Raw genomic sequence first — 20,379 nt, 5'->3', positions numbered from 1 at the left:
TGCAGGAAATATGAGTCAGCTTTTCTTGTGTACTCAGCACTGTCGTTACAGCTAGGATATTTGGAAAACATGAAGCTGAACAAATCAGACACCGTAAGTCTTTTCTTTTTATTGATTGGCCCAGACATGCATCCTGCAAGGGAAGACAACAGGGACACCCTTTTTATTGTCAAGGCTTAAGGAACCCTGCTGGCAAGGGGAAACACCTGCAATTGAAAAAAAAAATAAAATACTTCTGTTTTCTATATAATCTCTCAGAATAGGAAACAAACACATCTTTAGTCCATACCTCTCTGCTTTGCTTCAGGATTGTATATTCAATTGCCTCTAGACAGCTCAGTCCCAAGTGCACCTGAAACGCAACTTTTCTAAGGTCAAACTCATTTTCTTTACCGCAAACCTGTTTCTCCTATAGCCTCTAATTTCTTGAATAGTACTCACCGTGCACCAGTCACAAAAGTCAAAACCTGTGGGTAATCAACTCCTTTTTTCCCCTCATTGCTTAACACTTAAATCAATCACCGAAACCAATTGATGTCGCCTGCTTAACATCAATTGTATCCTTCTTTACCTCTCCATCTCCATTCCCACTGACCTAGTTCAAACCCACATTTGATTTTTTTTACCTGAAATTTTGCAGCAGTCAACTAATCGGATTCCCTATCTCCTGTCTTTCCCTCTTCTGTCTGTCCCTCCCTTTGTTGCCAGGCTGATCTTTCTAAAGAAGAAATATGATCAGTTGTTCCAGAGGTAGTTTGAGGTTGCTAGCTTCCTCCTCTCCTTTCTTCCTGTTCTTGTTGGAAAAGGTCCTCAATGTCCAGTCTTGATGTTACCTAAAAGGAGCAGGGCATTAGCGCCTATGCCTCATCTCCCCTTCCCTTTTCCAGTACTGTGGAAACGGCCTCTCATTCAGAACACTTTCAGACTCACAACATGAGGCTCTTAACCGAGAGAAAACATTTAAGCCTCTGCTGTCCATAAGCACACATGTACATAAAGACAAAGAGATGGATTGGTTGGTTATATCAAGCTAGTTATTTTAAGGGCAAAGTTAATCCAGAAGGGAGAAACTCTGATAATTAGTTTATTTGGGATTTGGAGAATAATAGACTTTAGTAATAAAGATTTAAATTAGAAACAAAAAAGATCTCCAAAACCGCTCCTGAGTTTATTTTAGGCTCTTGAGTGTCAGCATCATTTTACTATCTCCTAGAAACGGATATCCTTCCTCTACATTCTCTGCTTGTAACTCTGCACATTTTCATATTTGCTTGTAATAATTTTAACAGCATTTCTAATTTAATAAATATCACTTTATTGATTTAATAGAATTTAGATATTGTAATAATAACTTACAGAATTTTAAATTATGCTAAAAAAGAAGCAAAAAGAAGTTGATATGAGGCTTTTATTTGAAGGCATTGGAACTGAAATGGAAGAAAGTCTTTTAGAGATGGCACAATAGGGCAGTGATGGCAAACTCCTGCCCACCTGTGCATGCTGTCTGGAAGGGGGTGGATGGTACAGTGAAGAAAGGAGAGCCATGGAATCCTTGATGTCGGGCTGAAGAGAGTGATACAGCTCATTTTAAACAAACTCTGTGCTAAAAGGGAGTGGGGGTATTGGTGGAGTTATGCAAAGAGACAAACATATTCTTCCATTTCAAAGTCTCCTGATGATCACATAGCCTAGAGGCTCTGTTTGTCACAAGGTTAGGAGCAAGAATTGAAATACTAAAGGTAATAAAAATGGTCATGAGTTGCAAAGGAAAATGTCAAGGGTGAAGTTCAGGTATCATGCAGGGCAGTTGGATAAGGGCAGGGCTGAATGGATTGGGTTATAGAGCGATTGAGGTGGGGCAGGCAATTAGGAATGAATTTAAACTGTATCGTCTGACCCATGTTTTAATGGCTTTATGAGAATGACACTTTCATAAATTGACTTCATGTTTCTCTGACCCAAAACATAGGGTTTTTGCGCAGGAAGGAAACTTAGAGATCATTTAGTGACCATTTTATTTTACAAAAGGTGACCATTTGCCTACTTGTGATTTGTCCAAGGTGGTATATATCCAATAGTGGGAGGAGAACCAGGACTAGAATCCAGATCCCCAGATTCCCAGTTCTTTGCTTTCTCTGTTCTGTAAATATCATAATAGAGATAATAGAGAACTCAGTATTCCAAACTCCCATGAAGCTAGATACATAGGAAAATCCTTATTTTGGAGATAAAGAAACTGAAGATTAGAAAAGTGGGTGAATTTACCAAATGACATGGCCGGACTAGAACAGAGCCCAGGCCTCACAATTCCTGGGCCAACAGGCTTCTACCAAACCACACTGCCTCAGGGACTCAAAAAAAGTGGTCTTCAATGCTATGTGCCTAGGTATAGAATTCCCTCCTTCAACCTACAGGTATTTTACTTTGTACTGTTATATGCTGTGCACTCAGCTAGGTGTTACAGAAAAGATTACAAGATTAAAAGATTTATTTTGCAAGACTAGATTTCTATTTTGCAAGACTAAAAATTGAACATTACCTAATTATCAGGGAAATGCACATGGCTTTTGGTGGTTGATAAGCTAGCAACCCTGTGTACAGCACGGCTGAACCCTGCCCGATCTTTTTGCAGTGCCCAGGGTTTTTGCAGTGCTCCACTGCTATTCATAGGGTTTTCATGGCCAATTTTCTCATAAATGGGTAGCCAGGTCCTTCCTAGTCTGTCTAATCTGGAAGCTCCACTGAAACCTGTTCACCATGGGTGACCCTGCTGGTATACTGGTGGCATAGCTTTCAGCATCACAGCAACACGCAGCCTCCACAGTATTACAACAAACAAATGGGTAATGTGGTTCGGTTCCCTAACCAGGAAGTGAACCTGAGCTACTGCAGTGAGAGTCCGGAATCTTAACCACTAGACCACCAAGCCTGGCGTGCTGATCCTAGGACACTCCCCAATAAATGTCCTACACACAAATTTCTGTCCCAGATTACTTCCCAGGCAACTCAGCCTGTGACAATGTATGGATACATTCATCCCTTGATATCTGTGGGGGATTGGTTCCAGGACCCCCTTGGATACCAAAATCCATGGATGCTCAAGTCCCTTAGTTGGCCCTCCATATCCGTGGATGCAGAACCCACAGATGTGGAAGCCATGGATACAGAGGGCTGACTCTATATGCACAGGATCTGAATGTGAATTTTATTTCTCACTATGCATCTCAGCCATAAAAACTTGAAGACCCCTGAACCTAGAGAATCTCTTCAAGGAGACACTGTGAGGATGTTCACTGGGCTGTTATTCATAGCAATGATGACTGGACAAAAACTAAACGTCTTTAGTCATGAAATGGAATATTATACAATAATTAAAATTAGTGAAATCTACTGACATCTATCAACATGGACAAATCCCTAAAATACAAGGATATGTACCCACTTCAGGATAGTGGCTAGCTACCTCTGGAGAAGGAGCATGGGAAATGGGATGAAGTCGGGGCTTCAATTGTAGCCTTGTATTTCTGCTTAAAGAAGCATCTGAACAAATGTGGCAAAACTATAGCACTTATTAAATTTATGTTGGTACATGGGTTTCTTTTTTCACTTTTCTGTATTTTTAAACTATTGTAAAATTAAATTTTGTTCAATGAATTATTACTGCAGATAATCTACATACAAAAGCAAAGCATTTTTAATTTTTATCTTACTTTCAGGAAGTAGTGAAAGGACAGTTAACAAGGTCACTTCCTCTAATACAAGAAATTGGGTCAAAATTTAACGGCTCATGGAGTACAGTCATTCTAGTTGTAACTGTTTGGCTGATTAATTGTACCTTATTTTCTTCCCCTGTTTTCATTACTACTAAGTTCCATGTAATGAAAACAACACAGGAATCTTTTAGGAGTTCATCAAGTTTTGCTGACATTCTCTTTGAAGAGTTTTGCAGTAATTAAGTATGAGGGAATACAACTCTTGAGGTGCAAGGGGCAGGGATAGTCTTCATCATTTTCCATCATTTTCATAAAGATTTTGGTGTAAATTTCCTAAAGTCAGGTTTGTTGAGATAAAATTTACATACGACGAAATTCATTCTTTTAAAGTGTACAGTTTGTTGAGTTTGGCAGATGTATACACTTGTGAACCACTACCACCATCAAGATATAGAACATTTCTTGGGGCCGGCCCAGTGGCGCAGCAGTTAAGTTCACACATTCAGCTTCTCAGCAGCATGGGGTTTGCCAGTTGGGATCCCAGCTGCAGACGTGGCACCGCGTGGCAAAAGCCATGCTGTGGTAGGCGTCCCACATATAAAGTAGAGGAAGATGGACATGGGTGTTTAGCTCAGGGCCAGTCTTCCTCAGCAAAAAGAGGAGGATTGGCAGTAGTTAGCTCAGGGCTAATCTTCCTGAAAAAAAAAAAAAGATATAGAACATTTCCATTACCCCTAAAAGTTTCCTCATGTGCCTTTGTAGGCTGGCGCTTGGCAACCACTGATTGGATTTTTTTCTTCCTGCTTTTTCTCCTCAAATCCCCCCAGTATATAGTTGTATATTTTAGTCATGGGTCCTTCTAGTTGTAGCACGTGGGACGCCACCTCAACGTGGCCTGATGACTGGTGCCATGTCCGAGCCCAGGATCCAAACCAGCAAAACCCCCAGCTGCCGTATTGGAGCCCGTGAACTTAACCACTCGGCCATGGGGCCGGCCCCACTGATTGGATTTTTATTCCCATAATACTGCCTTTTCCAAGATGACAAATAAATAGAATCATATAATATGTAGCTTTTTGAGTTTTTTTTTCACTTAGCATAATGCATTTGAGATTTTCCCACGTTGCCTGCTGCATACATCAGCGGCCTGTTGCTTTTTATTGCTGAGTAGTATTCCATTGTATGGATGCACAACAGTTTGTTTATCTGTTCTCTATTTGAGGGACATTTGGGATGTTTCCAGTTATGGGTAATTATAAATAAAGCCTCTATAAACATTTGTACACAGGTTTTTGTGTAGGCATTCGCCTTTATTTTCCTTAGGTAAATGCCTAGGAAGGAGGCTCGGTGGGTCTTACGATAAGAGATTGTCTGTGAAGAACTATCAAACTGTTTCTCAAAGTAGCTGTACCATATTGCATTCCCACCAGTAGTGCCGTGTGAGAGTTCCACTTGCTCCTCTTGATATTGTCAGGTTTTGGTTTCTATGGTTGTTTGGAGTTTTTTTTCTTAAGCCATCCTTATTGGCTTACCATGGTATAATGGTATCCCATTGTAGTTTCAGTTAGTATTTCCCTAACAACTAATGATGTTAAGTAAACGTTCATAAAGTTTTAAACAAGAAAATGTGTCAAAGATTAGATTATTACAAAATCGTCTTTCCTAATCTGAAAATGATAAAGGAAGGATTCTCTCTACTTACCAGCTCTAAAACTGTTATACTCTGTGAAGCCAAGAAGAAGAGTATTTAAAAAAACAAAACAAAACAAGCAGGGATATTTCGTTGACTATCTAAGTATGGTCATTGTAGTTTAATAGTAGCTTCACCTTAGTGGTGATAGGTTAAAAGGATAGAGGATGAGAAAAGACGATAGAAATACCATTTCATCAGGACCATTACATTCCTGGGTCTTCAGGACATGGCCTTTTGTGTCATATGGGGTACCTAGAGTTCAAATGGAACTGGCCAAGTTGCTTTAGAGGAGGAATTCAGTAGAGGTGGGTGTTACTATCCCAAAGCATATGTAACAGATAGATCTAAGGAAGAAACTAAAAAAAGTAAGCAGAATAAAAGTGTGGTCAGTAATGAAACTATAAATTAGGGTAAGAAGTGGTTATGGCTTTGGGAGAGTCTCTGCTGGATTGCTTACTTGACCTTTTATTTTACTTACTTAGGTTTGGTTTTATTTTTCCACAGAACATGTGTAAAGTCTAAGACTTTGCCTATGTAGATTTAATATGATCTACAAAATCCAATGCGGAATCGTTATTAATCTTTCAACTAATACATATACTTAAGGAAAAGCAAAATTTTAGAATATTAGTAAATCCTATGTATAAAAACAACCAATGTAAAACAAATCTTCATACCTAGAGATGAGAACACAATGAATCTATTTATAAGGAACTACAATAATGCAAAATAGACTCTAAATTTTGATACGTAGGGGTTTCCAAAGCAACAAGGAAGTTGAAACATGCACATTTTGAGGTTAGAGTCTATTGGAAATGGTTGCAGATGAAAGTCTGGGGAAGAATTCCTTATGCCCACGTCAGTGCTCAGAACTAAGAAATTCAAAGAATTTGAATAACGACCAGAAGCTGTTTTGGGGAAATAAGAATATCATCTAGACTGGACACATCTCTGCTGCCAGCTAAAGTGGGTCAGAAAATATCCTCCAAAACAATTTGCTCTTGTCATTACTACTGCTTTGAATTGTGAGAAAGAGATTATGGCTTGAGTGAGCACACTGTCTATGAAAAAAGATTTGTTCCAGATGTTAAGCAAGTATAGAGTGAGATCTGTCATTTTCTGGAACTGGAACGGGAAAGATGCTTGTGACATGTTTTGTTTGTGAAAAGACCGTGCCTTTGAACCATGATTATTAGTTTATAGTCCAGAGAAACTTCATCTCCAGGGCCTAGGAAGCCTCACTCAATATTTTTCTTTTTGGCCAAGTTAAATTCTTTGGAATGGGAAGTTATGATGCTAAATTTTTCAAGAACTGTGCAGATGCCTCTGAGAAACTTCTGTGAGGTCCTTCAAAAAAAAATCTATAACTTTAGGGGCCTGGCCCAGTGGCATAGTGGTTAAGTTCAAGTGCTCCTCTTCGGCAGCCTGGGGTTCATGGGCCCAGATCCCGGGTGCAGACCTGCTCACCACTGGTCAAGCCATGCTGTGGTAGCGTCCCATATACAAAATAGAGTAAGATAAGCACAAATGTTAGCTCTGGGACAATCTTCCTCAAGCAAAAAGAGGAAGATTGGGAACGGATGTTAGCTCAGGACCAATCTTCCTCACAAAAACCCCCCAAAACACAACAAAAAAATTCAAGTATCTATATATAGCCAGACAAGTAGGCATATACAAAAGATATTCCACAGACATATTCCCTTTTTTCTATCAGACAAATATAACCTCAACACAGAAGACAATTATTTTATAGGATAAATTTTTGGTCTCTCATTTTTATCCCTCTAAACCCCATCTGAAACCCTGAAACCTCAAAAGGAATCACATAGGACTACTTACCTTATTGATATTCGATAAACTGTGATCAACCATTGTTGTTGCCTTGGTCTTCATAATTCTCACAGTATAAAGATGACCATCACTTATTTAGACGCTTAATTGTCCTTAATCCAATTTTGTCCTAAACTTTGGGGTCTCTGCCGGAATCACCTTAATCTTCGGTAAAAATAGAGCTCATTCAGGGTAGAAGCTCAGAGAATTTAGAATTTTTTGTTTTAAAAATCAGTTACCTGTTATAAGACCTTCATGTGAAAAGTTACATGGAGTGTTCTTTCTCCTCATCTCTTCTTCTTTTTTTTTCTTGCTGTCCTCTCTGGTTTACAACAGACACAGCTGTGTTACAACCACACAGCAAGTTGTGCAACAGAATGGCCTTGAAATAGAGTACTGCCCAGTTGAAAACTTAGGCAATCAAAATGGAATAAATGAAACCATGCCTGCTAGACTTCATGTGTTGCTTCTTATAAGGAAAGCTACCATCTTTTTAGAAGAATGTTATTCTCTCTCTTTTTCTTCTTTTTTTTCCTAAAGATTGGCACCAGAGCTAACATCTGGTGCAAATCTTTTTTTTTTCCTTCTTCTCCCCAAAGCCCCCCAGTGCATAGTTGTATCTTCTAGTTGCAGGTCCTTCTAGTTGTGCTATGTGGGACGCTGCCTCAGCATGGCCTCATGAGCAATGCCAGGTCGGTGCCCAGGATCCGAACCAGCAAAACGCTGGGCCGTGGAAGCAGAGCACAGGAACTTAACCATTCGGCCCCGGGGCCGGCCCCAAGAACGTTATTCTTTAAGTGACCCTATACTCTTTCCATATCAAAGAGTTCTCAATCGCTGTAGCATTCAGTTATAGCACTACAACTGAGACATAACCCTGTTATCTACAAGTGCTGCTTTAGTCACTAAAATTCAGCTTCTGAAAATAAGAGCTACTGCTTGGTAACTACCATAGTGTTTCTCATTTCTCTTAAAAATGGTAAAATCACTGAGGGCACATAAACTCTTTAAAAATTTACTGTAAATGTCTACATACTTAAGCTGCATCAGCAAATGAATTAAACAGGTGCAATAATGCTCTGAAACCAAAGCCCATTTCTCAAAAATGTGTTAATCTCTCGGGTTTGGTTTGGTTTTTTTTTTTCAAGAGGCCTTATTACTCTGGCCACAGATGACTTGCTTTGGTGTCAAAGTTTTCTTTTTTTCAATTTTAATTCCAATATGAAATTGAAATGATAAATAGTAACATGTGGGCCGCTCTGATAGACTGAAAGTTCTCCTTAGGCTGCATGGCTTTTGATAACTGGGTAATGTGCTGTCCTTAGGAGTGCTTATCTGACCATCTCAAAACGTTTTGTAAACATGGTGTACCCAGTCAAAGCCAGACTAATGAGAGTAACTTTTCCACATTTTTCTCCATGCCTATATCCGTAAGATCATCTTTAACGTGGAAACTTGAAGAACAGTCAAAAAAAAATTATTTTTTTAGTTGTGGGTAAATTGCCTGCGTTCTTATAAATGTCACAAGCCGGTGGCCAACAGTTCAGCAAAATGGTTTTCCTAACCACACGAAAGTATGTTCAGCCAGCCAGTGGCCTCACGATCTATCTAACAGCTTTAATTGTGTGACTGGGAGCGCTATTTTATGGTTATCAGGTGACACTAAAGCCTCAGGAAAAGCTGATTCCATGGCAATATAAGATGCCAGTTTGCCAGTTTCCTTTGGTCTTTTTTGTGTATAGACGTTTCTGGATTCTTGGCTGGCTGGAATACCTTACTTTAGGTGACCTTGGGGTTGGTTGAATTATTCTATAAATTAAGATTTTTATTAAGTAGTTTAATAGAAACTCATGCACTGAATAAGCTGTTACCAGCATGCCTAAATGCTTCCTCATGTAGCGCTTGAATGTGGGAGGAGTTACATGAAATTGTCTTCTAACCTATTTTGTTTCATAGTTAGTGAAAACTTATGGTTCACCGATGTAACAGAATGAAAAGGATGGCTTAATTTTGACCTGAAAAGTGAAGAAGTTCTTGCCTTTGTGGCAGTGTCCACATGGCACAACGAAAAGTGGAGATTTGGTGTGCACTCGGTTCCAGTTATTTTGAGAAATGGGGAAAACTAGTCTGGACTTTGTGGTCTAAATGATCTGGCTTGGGTCGGACTCTTTATGCTTGACTACTTACATTTAAAAGAAAATACCATTGCTCAAAAAATGTGGCAATGTATTCAATGTTGCTGACGATTCCCGCCAGAAAAAGAAAGGAAGGGAAGCAGCGATCACCGTCTTCAGCAGAGTAAGCAAGCACTACATGCATTACAAAGCAAAGGTACTCAACTCGCAGGGAAGAATAATCCATCACACGCTATGATTTCCATATTGTTTCTCACGGAACAAGGAAAAATTTAATTTTTATTTTCATTTTAAAGTCAATTAATATAAAGGGGCTAGAATTCAACCCTTGATTCATTTACCCTTAGATTTATGGTTCATACTATTCTCAGGCTCTGGCTTGGTACAACTTTGAATTAGAAGTCTCAAAAAAAGCCCAAACCAACCCTACTTTTCTTAATTACATTGTATTTTATAAGATTGCTTCTAAAATTAGCTCTCTGATGGCAAAGCAGCTGGATGAAAAGTGAAAAATTCAAGGACTCATCTTGCTGTTTCAGACATCCAATTTCAACCACCTCTTCGATTTTTTTTTTAAACAACTTTTCCTTTCCTTCCTTGATTTGTTTTTTTTTTAAAGTATGCTCTCTCTCGCTCTCTCTCTTTTTTTGGTGAGGAAGATTGGCCCTGAGCTAACATCTGTTGCCAATCTTCCTCTTTTTTTTCTCTCCCCAAAGCCCCAGTTTAGTTGTGTATCCTAGTTGTAAGTCATTCTGGTTTTTCTGTGTGGGATGCTACCACAGCATGGCTTGATGAGTAGTGTGTATGTCTGTGCCCAGGATCCAAATTGGTGAACCCCAGGCCACTGAAGTGGAGCACGCAAACTTAACCACTCGGCCGTGGAGCCAGCCTCAACCTCTTTGATTCTTGATCTCCATATGTTTTACAGTTTTATAAGATGCACAAAACTATGGTACATTAAAGTGTGTTTATTTAAGTCTGATGTATGTTGGTTTTTATTTCCTGCTACATGTTAGCAACCTAAAAATAGAAATGCTGTTCATTTTTAATGAGGTTTGGTGCATAATCTCATAAGAGTTTTCAGAATGAGAACTGAACTCACTTTTTCTTGAGCGAAGTTTGCCCTTGGCCGACAGAGACTGTCAGAGACCCAACTGTATTTTTACCCAGTCTGATAATCTTTGTCATTAAAGAAAAAAGTTATTTAACATACAGTAAAAATAGTTTTGACAAATGTGTAGGGTGGTCAAACTACCACTACAGTCAAGATACGGAACACAACCCCTCAAAATTCCCCTGTTGTGATCAAACTGTCACCCCACCCTTACCCCAGGAAACCACTAATCTATTTGCTGTTCCGATCCATAGTTTTGCCTTTTCTAGAATGTCATATAAATGGAGTCATACAATATATAGTCTTTTGAGTATGGCCTCCTTAACTTAGCAAGACGCTTTTAAGATTCATCCATGTTCTTGTGCGTATCAAGAGTTTATTCCTTTTTTATTGCTGAGTAGTATTCCATTTTATGGATGTACTACAGTTTATCCATTCCCAGGTCGATGGACATCGTGGCTGTTTCCAGTTTTTGGTTGTTACAAATAAACATTTGTGTTCAGGTTTTTGAGTGAATGTGAGTTTTAATTTCACTCTGGTAAATATCTAAGAGTGAGATTGCTGTGTCTGTGGTAATTCTGTGTTTAACTTTATTAAAAACTGCCAAACTATTTTCTAGATTGGCTGTACCATTGTGTATTGCCACCAGCAATGTATGAGAACATGTGAGAGAATTCAGTTGCTCCCTATTCTCACCAGCTCTTGGTATGTCAGATTGTTTAATTTCAGCTATTCTAACTGATGTGCAGTGTCTCATCATGGTTTTAATTTACATTTCCCTAATGACTGATAATGTTGAACAACTTTCCATTGCTTATTTGCCATCCATGCCTCTTCTTTGGTGACACATATGTTCAAATCTTTTGCCCACTTTTTTATTGGGCCGTTTGTTTTCTTACTATTGAATTTTGAGATTTCTTTGCATGTTGTGGATACAAGTCATTTTTCAAATATGTGATTTGCAAATATTTTCTCTCTGTCTATGACTTGTCTTTTCATTATCTTAACAAAAAATTTGCATTTTGATGAAGTCCATATTATCAGTTTTTCTTTTATGGATCCTGTCTTTGATGTATCTAATTACTCTTTGTCTAATCCAAGGTCACAAATATTTTTTCCTATATTTTGTTCTAAAAGCTTTATTTAGAGTTCATTTTTTGTATCAATCTTTATCTTTTAATGAGAGCTTTTAATCCTTTTGTATTTAATGTAATTACGAATATATTTGAATTTGTACATACCATCTTGTTTCGTGCTTTCTTCTTGTTCTTCCTGTTCTATATTTCCTTTTTTTACCTTCTTTTGAATTATTTTTCCTCATTTCAATTTTTTTCCCTTCTACTAGTCTGGAATTTATATTGAGTTGTGTTTTTGTTTTGTTTTTGGCTAGTCAATAGTGCTATTGAAAGTGTAGTCTTGAATATCAGTTATCAACCTGGAGGCTAATTAGTAGTGTAAATTCTGGGGCCAGCCCCATGGCATAGTGGTTAAGTTTGCATACTCTGCTTCAGTGACCTGGGGTTCGCAGGTTTGGATCCTGGGTGCAGACCTACACATTGCTCATCAAACCATGCTGTGGTGGGGTCCCACATACTAAATAGAGGAATGCTGGCACAGATGATAGTTCAGCAACAATCTTCCTCAAGCAAAAAGAGGAAGATTGGCAACAGATGTTAGCTCAGGACCAATCTTCTTCACCAAAAAAAAAAAAAAAAAAAGAAAAAATAAAGAAATGTAAATTCCTGGGCTCACCCCACACCTCCTGAATCAGACTTGTGCTTGTATGCCACCCATGCCTCTTCTTTGGTGAAATATATATTCAAGTCTTTGACCACTTTTTCAGATGATTCTGATGCATGCTAAAATTGAAGATGCACTGAAATTACAATGTACATGCTTAACTTATCAGAGTTTTATACTTCTCTCAAGCCATACAAGCACCTTGCACACTTAATTCCATTTACTTCCTCCCAAGTTTTATGTGACTGTTGTCGTGTATTTTGTCTTTTCTTTTTAAATCCCAGAAGACCTGATTCTTGTTATTCTTTACAGTCAAGATTTGTTTAGACTTACCCACATTTACCACTTTCTTTGCTCTTCATTTATTCATGTTTTTAAAACTTTCATCTGGAATCACTTTCTTTCTTAATTAAGTACATTGTTCAGAATGTCCTTTTATGAACACCATGGAAGCAAACTCTTTCACTTAGTTTATCTGAAATGTCTCTTTTTCACCTTCCTTTTTGAAAGATATTTTTTTCTGGGGCTAAAATTCTAAGTTGGCAGTTATTTTTTCCTCCTGAGGAGAAGTCAGCCGTCAGTCTGCTTCTAAGACTGTCTTTGATATTCTGCTGCTTCACTATCGTGTTAAAGTGGAAGTGTTTGTTTTGTTTTTTAATTCTGCTGGGAATTCAGTGGGCTTCTTAAATCTGTGTTTTGAAACAGATTGGTCCCAGAAAATTCTCTTCCACTGTCTCTTCAACTATTGCCTCTGCACCATTTTTCCTTTCCTCTCCTTCCAGAACTACAACTAGATCGATGCATGCTAAAGAATGTCTCACTTTATTCTCTATATCTGTTAACCACTCTCCCATGTTTCCTTTCTCCTTGTCTCTTTTTAGTGTATGTTGGATAACTTCTATTGTCATATCTTTTAGTTTATTAATTTTCTCTTCACTTGTGTCTATTCTGCTGTTACACCTGTCCATCGTGTGATCAATTTCAATTATTGTGTTTTTTATTTCTAGAAGGTTTTTTTAAATCTACTAGGCTATTTTCTATAGTTTCCTGTTTTGAATAGGTGTTTTCTGCTTTGTATTTTATTTCTTTGAAGAAATAAAACAGTTATCTCACCTTCTGTGTCTGATAATTCAAATATCCGAGGTTTTTGTGGGAGTTGTCTGTTGTTCCTATTGGATATTGTTTCTGCTGCTTCTCATCCATAGTAACCTATTTCTTTGAGTGCTTAGTGTTTGTTACTCTGAGCTGCTCATTTTTCTTAGAAAACAATTTGTGGGTTATTGAGGTACATTCCTCCTGAGAAGATTTGTGTTTGTTTATTCCATGCACCCAGGGCCTACTCAACTTATAGGAATGGACTGAGGCTTTTTTTGGACCTATTTTGGCTGTAGATTTGCATAAGGTTAAAATCTCTCGAAGACAGAATGTTTTATTCCTTGGTTCCTGCTAAGTATCACTGGAATTTTCCTTGCAAGCATCTGAGGATGAATGGGTATGTAGTTTTTCATCCCCACCTAAAAGGTCCAGGCTCTACTGGGAGAGAGGTCTCCTATAGGATTCTCTAAGCCTTAGGCTTTGTCTTCTGTCCCAGCTCCCCACCCCTCAAGCCAAAGCTGAAGTTCACCATCTTAAGCAAATGCCTTTAAGGCAAAAGCAACCTTAGGGCCATAGAATTGAGTAACTCCAGGAGCATCATCTAGGTGAACAGAATGCAAATGGTGCCTCCTGGTGTTTTACACCTCGACAATGTTTTCCATTTCCCTGTCTGGGTTCTTAGTTTACTTCTCTTTGAACTGCTAATTCCTTCCTTTCTAGTACATGCTTCAGCGCTTTTAAGAAGTTTAGGATTATTTTTTAAATTCAGCCTTCTTATTTGTTTCCAGTGGGAATGGCAGTCTGAATGTCTAGCCTGCCATATGCCTAGAAGTAGAACTCTTAAAACTCAACTTTATATACCCTACAATTTATAAAAATATCTGATAGCCTAATTTGTCCAAATCTTAATTACCTTTCTTTTTCTGGCAACAAAAGTTTAATCAGGAACAGGTCAATGGAATTAGAAGGAATCTGTAGGCCCTGGTACTAAACTATTCCCTCATGAATTTTAGTAATGCATGCATTGGATTTCCATTGAAATGCCAAAGTAGCTCAGAGGTTTAATAGTGACCACAATTTTTTTTTTAATGTTTCTCAGAAAATGAGTACATTAAAACCAGAATCATTTGTGTCAGTTGCAGAGAAAGTGTTGCGTCTCCATAGTTACATTACACATAACAAGTACAAAGAGGAAATGTCTTTTGGTGGTTGATAAGCTAAAAGGAAGTGAGTCTCGTTCTAGTAGAATATTAGGAGTGTTTTTAAACTTTTGCTCAAGAATGGAAGGTTTCACATCCTCCTGTATTACCCCTTGCTCAAACATGACTAAAAGTAGCTATGGAAAAACCACATGTGTAGTCAATGATAAGAGTCAGTGTATTGATGTCATGTAGAAAAACATGATGCAGAGATCCTTTTTTGTAGTTTTATTTAATTCTCTGTTACTTATGGTATTTGCTATGAAGTATAACCCAATCAAGTTCTAGCAGTTAAAGGGAAAGGAAATCTGTCCTAGCCCAATATCATATCAGCCCTATTCCCCACTTGGAAAAATTATTTTATAACACATGCCAAATCAGCCTTGAAGATCACGGTGTCCATTTGTGCCTGGCATGTAGGAGACATTCAATAAGTGTTTGTTGAAACAATTAATTAATGAACAATATAGAGTGGGCTGCTGTAAGGAAAGCATGCAGTAGCTAAAATATGGACTTGATCAGATTATGGGAAGAACATTAAAGCAGGAAGATGCCCGGGATTCAATCACTATTCTAGTTCTCCCTGGTGCTATGGCCTTGGGTAATGCACAACCACCTTAGGCCCCAGTTTCTTCATCACTTGCTCTGTTCTTGGGTCAAACTCCATCGCCACTCCCTATACGTGCTACATGATTTCCCAATTCAGTGTCCTTGTCCTTACAGTTATCTATCTGAAATGCCTTCCCCATCATTGCATGACTAAACCTTCCTAGCTGTGGCATCCTACTTCTTAATAATCCTCCTAGTACAAATACTTCCTGTCAAGGTTCTTTGACACAACCCCAGCTAGAAGTTACCTTTCCTCCTGATCTCACACTACATCTTTTTTCTTTTGACTCAATGGTGTCATTTAGCACTATAGCTCGTATTATGATCTTTTATGTAGATATCTGTACTTCTCTGCTTCTCTGCCTTGCCGGAAGCTCATGAGGGTAGGGCTCATGCCTGCTACATTTTTGTAGTCCCCCCCATAATATCTAGAAAAATACATCGAAGATTATGTGTGCTCAGTAAATATTTGCTGAATCTGGAAATAGGGGATAATAATGCTTTTCTTGCTGATAAGAGAGGTCTGTGTCAGATGATAGCTTGAGGCATTTCCAGCTTTTAGACCAATGATTGTGGAGCACTGATGGGGAATGCTGGATATAAATAAGTAAAGAAAGTTGTGTAAGTTATTTATCCATTAATGGGAGAAGAAAAGAGAATACTTGGGTGGCCCAGAGCCCATTTAAAAGCAGAGATGAAGAGGGAAATTGATGATGCAAGAGTAGAAAGTGATGAGGACAGTATAGATTATTCTATCCTAGTCATTTAAAAAAGTTCTTTTCTCCATTGCCTTTTTCTTAGACCACACATACCTCTGTATAGCTGGCATATTATGTACTCAATTTTGAGAGATTCCCTGAGGACTTGAGCTAGAAAGTGAATTGCATTTTTAGAATGTAGTTAACAATCTCGCAGACATAATGTTAAATGAAAGAAAGCAGACACGAGATAGTCCATACTGTATGATTCCATTAGTATGAAGTTCAAAACCAGAATTTTTTGAACTTCAAAATGAATTTCTGGTGATAGAGGTTAAAATCATGGTTATGTTTGGAGGGTAGTGACCGGTATGGGGCACAAGGGGTGTTCAGAGGTGCCAGTAACGCTCTGTGTCCTGATTTGAGTGGTGGTTACGTGGTGTTTGCACGTGTAAAAATATTCTGAGTTGTATACTTAAGAATTGTACAGTTGGGCACTTTACTGTATGTAGGTTATACCTCAGTCTTTTAAAGAAAGAATGTAGTTTGCAAATCTGATTGTCCCATGTATCACTGATAAGTAGGTGAGGGATAGATCCATGCTATGCAGTGTGTTTCTTGGAAAAATGAAGCATACTTTTAAAATTCCAGAGTTTTCTTCACGAACTTGTGACCAGATGGCTCTCATAAATAATGCATCAAAATATGGTTGGAACTAGAAGAATTCATGATGTGTGATGAAATGAAAACAACCAATGATCATATGGTTTACTCATTTTGACTTTCATTGTGATTTGCTGGGAGAGCCAGGATCACCAAGAAATTGTCATGCAGTAAGAATGGAGTAAGTACTGTACAAGGAGGCTTGCTAGCTGCGAAACCTTGAATAAGTTACAGGAAGTCTGGGCATTGGATGCTTCCTCTGTTAAGTGGGAAAATATTTTATCTGTTCAAAGATAGAGGACAGGATCAAGTGATCTCTTAAGACTCCGTCCAGCTCTTAAAATCTTTAGCTTATGGAAGTTGGAACTATAAAGAACAACTCTGGTTAAAGCTTTCATGCTATTGGAAGTAGGGTGGGAAAATAACTCACTTTAAAAATCTGTAACAGGGGGCCAGCCCGGTGGCCGAGTGGTTAAGTTTGCCAGCTCTGCTCCGGCGGCCCAGGGTTTTGCCAGGGTTCAGATCCTGGGCATGGACATGGCACCGCTCATCAGGCCATGTTGAGGCAGCATCCCACATGCCATGACCAGAAGGACCCGAAACTAAAATATTCAACGATGTACTGGGGGGATTTGGGGAGAAAAAGAACAAGAAGAAGAAGAAAAAAGATTGGCAATAGTTGTTAGCTCAGGTGCCAATCTTAAAGAAAAAAAAGTCTGTAATAATAGACAACAAAAAATGTAGGTGGAATTGGAGTCATGCCAAGTAGTAAGAGATCCAGGCAGAAAACATCTTTTCAGATGCCAGCTACCTGAAACCATTTGCTGCTGTTCCCTGGGGATTTCCCTACCCTTTAGCAAGGGGTTTACCTAAGAATGTTTAAAAAAAAGAAAAGAAAAAGGGAACATTTTTAGACTTCAATCAAAGAAAGCATTGTATAGTAAGTTTTTCCTTTGTGGGTTCAAATTTGCAGAGAATAAATCCATTGCAGAAAATAGTCTTCATCAAAGGTACGAGCAGAGAAGGAGCACTAGTCTTAAGTTTGGCTTAAATAAAATCTCACAGCTAGGAGGAACTGCGCGGCATCACCCTTGCTTTCAATATTAGTAAGTGAGCATCCTGTCTATTTTTCTAGAGGCAACTGAGATCCAGTGAGGCTAAATGATTTGCCTATGATCACGCAGCTGGGAGGAGCACAGAGTAGAGATAAAAAGCCAGTTCTCAGCTTCCAGCCTGATGTGTCTTCCACTGCACCAGGCTGCCCCCTGTGGTTCCTTTTGGATGTCTTGAACTCCACAGAAGGCAGCGAAGGACTTCCACTGTCCTTTGTTTTAAAAACAATTTAGAAAGTGAGAAGATAATGGTACTGGGACTCAGAATACCTGAGCCCTTCTGCTTATAACTGGCTGTGTGACCTTGGAAAATCATTTAACTTCTCTGAGCCTCAGTTTTCTCCTCTGAAATAGCACCTCACACTGTCACTGAGGCAGAGATCAATTGAAGTAACCTCTGAGAACGTGCGGTATAAATTGTAAGCCAAAACGTGGTTATTAAAATGGAGAAATTCGTATCTACTTAGTAAATTAAGGAATTAGTAATTATAAAACAATAATACCTGATAAAAACACTCTGGGTAAATACTTGCTAACAGCTGTTAGCATGTATAAAAATCAACACTCTTGTAACAGAAATGGTGTTTGTTTATTTATCACAACAATCTAGCGAAACCACTTTTGATAAATCTCCAAGGAAGAGTCGCTAATGTGTAGGTGCTGGTTGTAAAAAGAGCTTTTATTTGAGGATACATGGCTCAATCCTCTTCCATACTTCGCATTATCAATCTTCTTAAATTTGTGAACCCAAAATGGTAAAAATGGTGTCTGATTTAATTTTAATTTTCCTGATTATTAGTGAGGCTTGGCATCTTCTCATCTATTCATTGGAAGCGTAAATTGATGAAGCTTTATGGAAGGCTGCTAGACACTACCAAGTAAAAATTTAAGTGCATATACCTTTCAAACCAGAAATTCCATTTTTCAATAGCTCCCTTAGAGAAATAATGCTCACATATATGCACATAGATGCATGTACAAGATTTTTGACTGCAGCATTTTCTGAAATTGTAGATAACTAAAAACAACCTAAATGACCATCAACACGAGGAGTGGTCAGATAAAATGTGGAATATCCAAACCATGGAAAACTGTGAACCACTGAAAAAGAATGAAGTGGAGCTTCAATATGTGAAAAAAGCAAGTTGCAGAATAATATGTACACTATAACACCATTTACTTAGAAAATGAAAATAAAGTATGTATTTCTATATGCATATGTGTGCATGTAAATGATAAGCAAATGTCTTGAGAGTTACATAACAAACTGAAAACAGGTTGCCTAGGGGAGGAAGACCAAGTGAGCAGGTAGCCAAGGGAAACTTTGATGTTCTTGGTATTGTTTGAATCTTTTCTTTCTTTTTTTCTGTAAATAGGAAGGACTCCGTGGTTTATTGGGGTACATGCACACTCAGTCTGTGCAGCAAAAAATGAAAATACCAAGTACTATAACACTGAAACATTAAAGGACAAATGAAAATCTTTTCAAATGGCATTAAACACAAAAAGATACCACAAATATCTGTGGCCCAAATCAACTGGAAGTCTCAAGTCCCAGATAACAATGATCAAACTCATGACCACATATTTTATACACAAAATTTGTAATGATTGCAAAATGAAGACAAACCATGGCTATATCTTTATGGGGGATTGTTTCTGCTTTGGTTTTGGTTTTTTTTTTTTTGGAAGATTAGCCCTGAGCTAACATCTGCTGCCAATCCTCCTCTTTTTGCTGAGGAAGACTGGCCCTGAGCTAACATCTGTGCCCATCTTTCTCTACTTTATATGTGGGACACCTGCCACAGCATGGCTTGACAAGTAGTGCAAATGTCTGCACCTGGGATCTAAACCAGCAAACCTCAGGCCACCAAAGCAGAACATGGGAACTTAACCGCTGTGCCACTGGGCTGACCCCAGGGGATTGTTTCTGTTAATCAAGGAAATTAAGACTTTCCGTGTTGCTGCCCTCTATTTACTTCCACACTCAAGTATTTGAATCTTTAAAACAGTAATGTATTTGTGTATTACTTGGGTAAATTATAAAAAGTAAAATACAGTTTAAAAATGATACTAAGGGGCCGGCTCCGTGGCTGAGTGGTTAAGTTCGTGCGCTCTGCTGTGGCGGCCCAGGGTTCAGATCCTGGGTGCGGACATGGCACTGCTCGTCAGGCCACGTTGAGGCAGCGTCCCACATCCCACAACTAGAAGGACATGCAACTAAGATATACAACTGTGTAAGGGGGGGGTGGGGTTGGGGAGATAAAGCAGAAAAAAAAAAAAGAAAGATTGGCAACAGTTGTTAGCCCAGGTGCCAATCTTTAAAAAAAAAAATAAAGAATGAATTAAAAAAAAAAAGATACTGAACACTAAACTATAAAATTTAAAAGAAAGAATATTATTATTTCAGCATAAGGAACAACTTTTAGGTTATAGAAATTTCTTGGATCTTCCCGAGTTGTAAGATAAGAATGAGTCAACTAAAGCTGAATTAATATGATACCCATCATTCGAGTGAGGAGTAAAAAGCACAGTCAAAAATTAAAATAATCTAATAGACCTGAATATTTGATATCATGTAGAAACTGACATTTTTCTTTCACTTTTTCTCCATATATCAAACAGACACAGATTGAGGTTCACCCTTCATGTCACTGGTTTTAATTTACTTAAACAATTGCTGTGTCCATTATTAATATTTTAAATTGAATAGAGTCCATTTCAATGAGATCGACTCTCCTCTTTGGCACTGACTTTTTTCTCTGATCACAAAAGCAT

The 20,379-nt window shown here is 38.3% G+C and overlaps 1 long non-coding RNA gene across 1 annotated transcript; it reads left to right on the top strand.

Annotated features, from left to right (window-relative positions):
- The first annotated feature begins 16,477 nt into the window (after positions 1 to 16,477).
- On the top strand, positions 16,478 to 18,814 carry LOC138924705 (uncharacterized). The gene is made up of 2 exons (XR_011439813.1): positions 16,478 to 16,670; positions 18,616 to 18,814. It is a non-coding gene; the product is annotated as an uncharacterized lncRNA (long non-coding RNA).
- The last annotated feature ends 1,565 nt before the right edge of the window (positions 18,815 to 20,379 follow it).

Source organism: Equus caballus, chromosome 1, assembly GCF_041296265.1.
Source record: "Equus caballus isolate H_3958 breed thoroughbred chromosome 1, TB-T2T, whole genome shotgun sequence".
In the NCBI taxonomy this organism is placed as follows: domain Eukaryota; kingdom Metazoa; phylum Chordata; class Mammalia; order Perissodactyla; family Equidae; genus Equus; species Equus caballus.
This window is presented reverse-complemented; position numbering and strand designations above follow the sequence as displayed.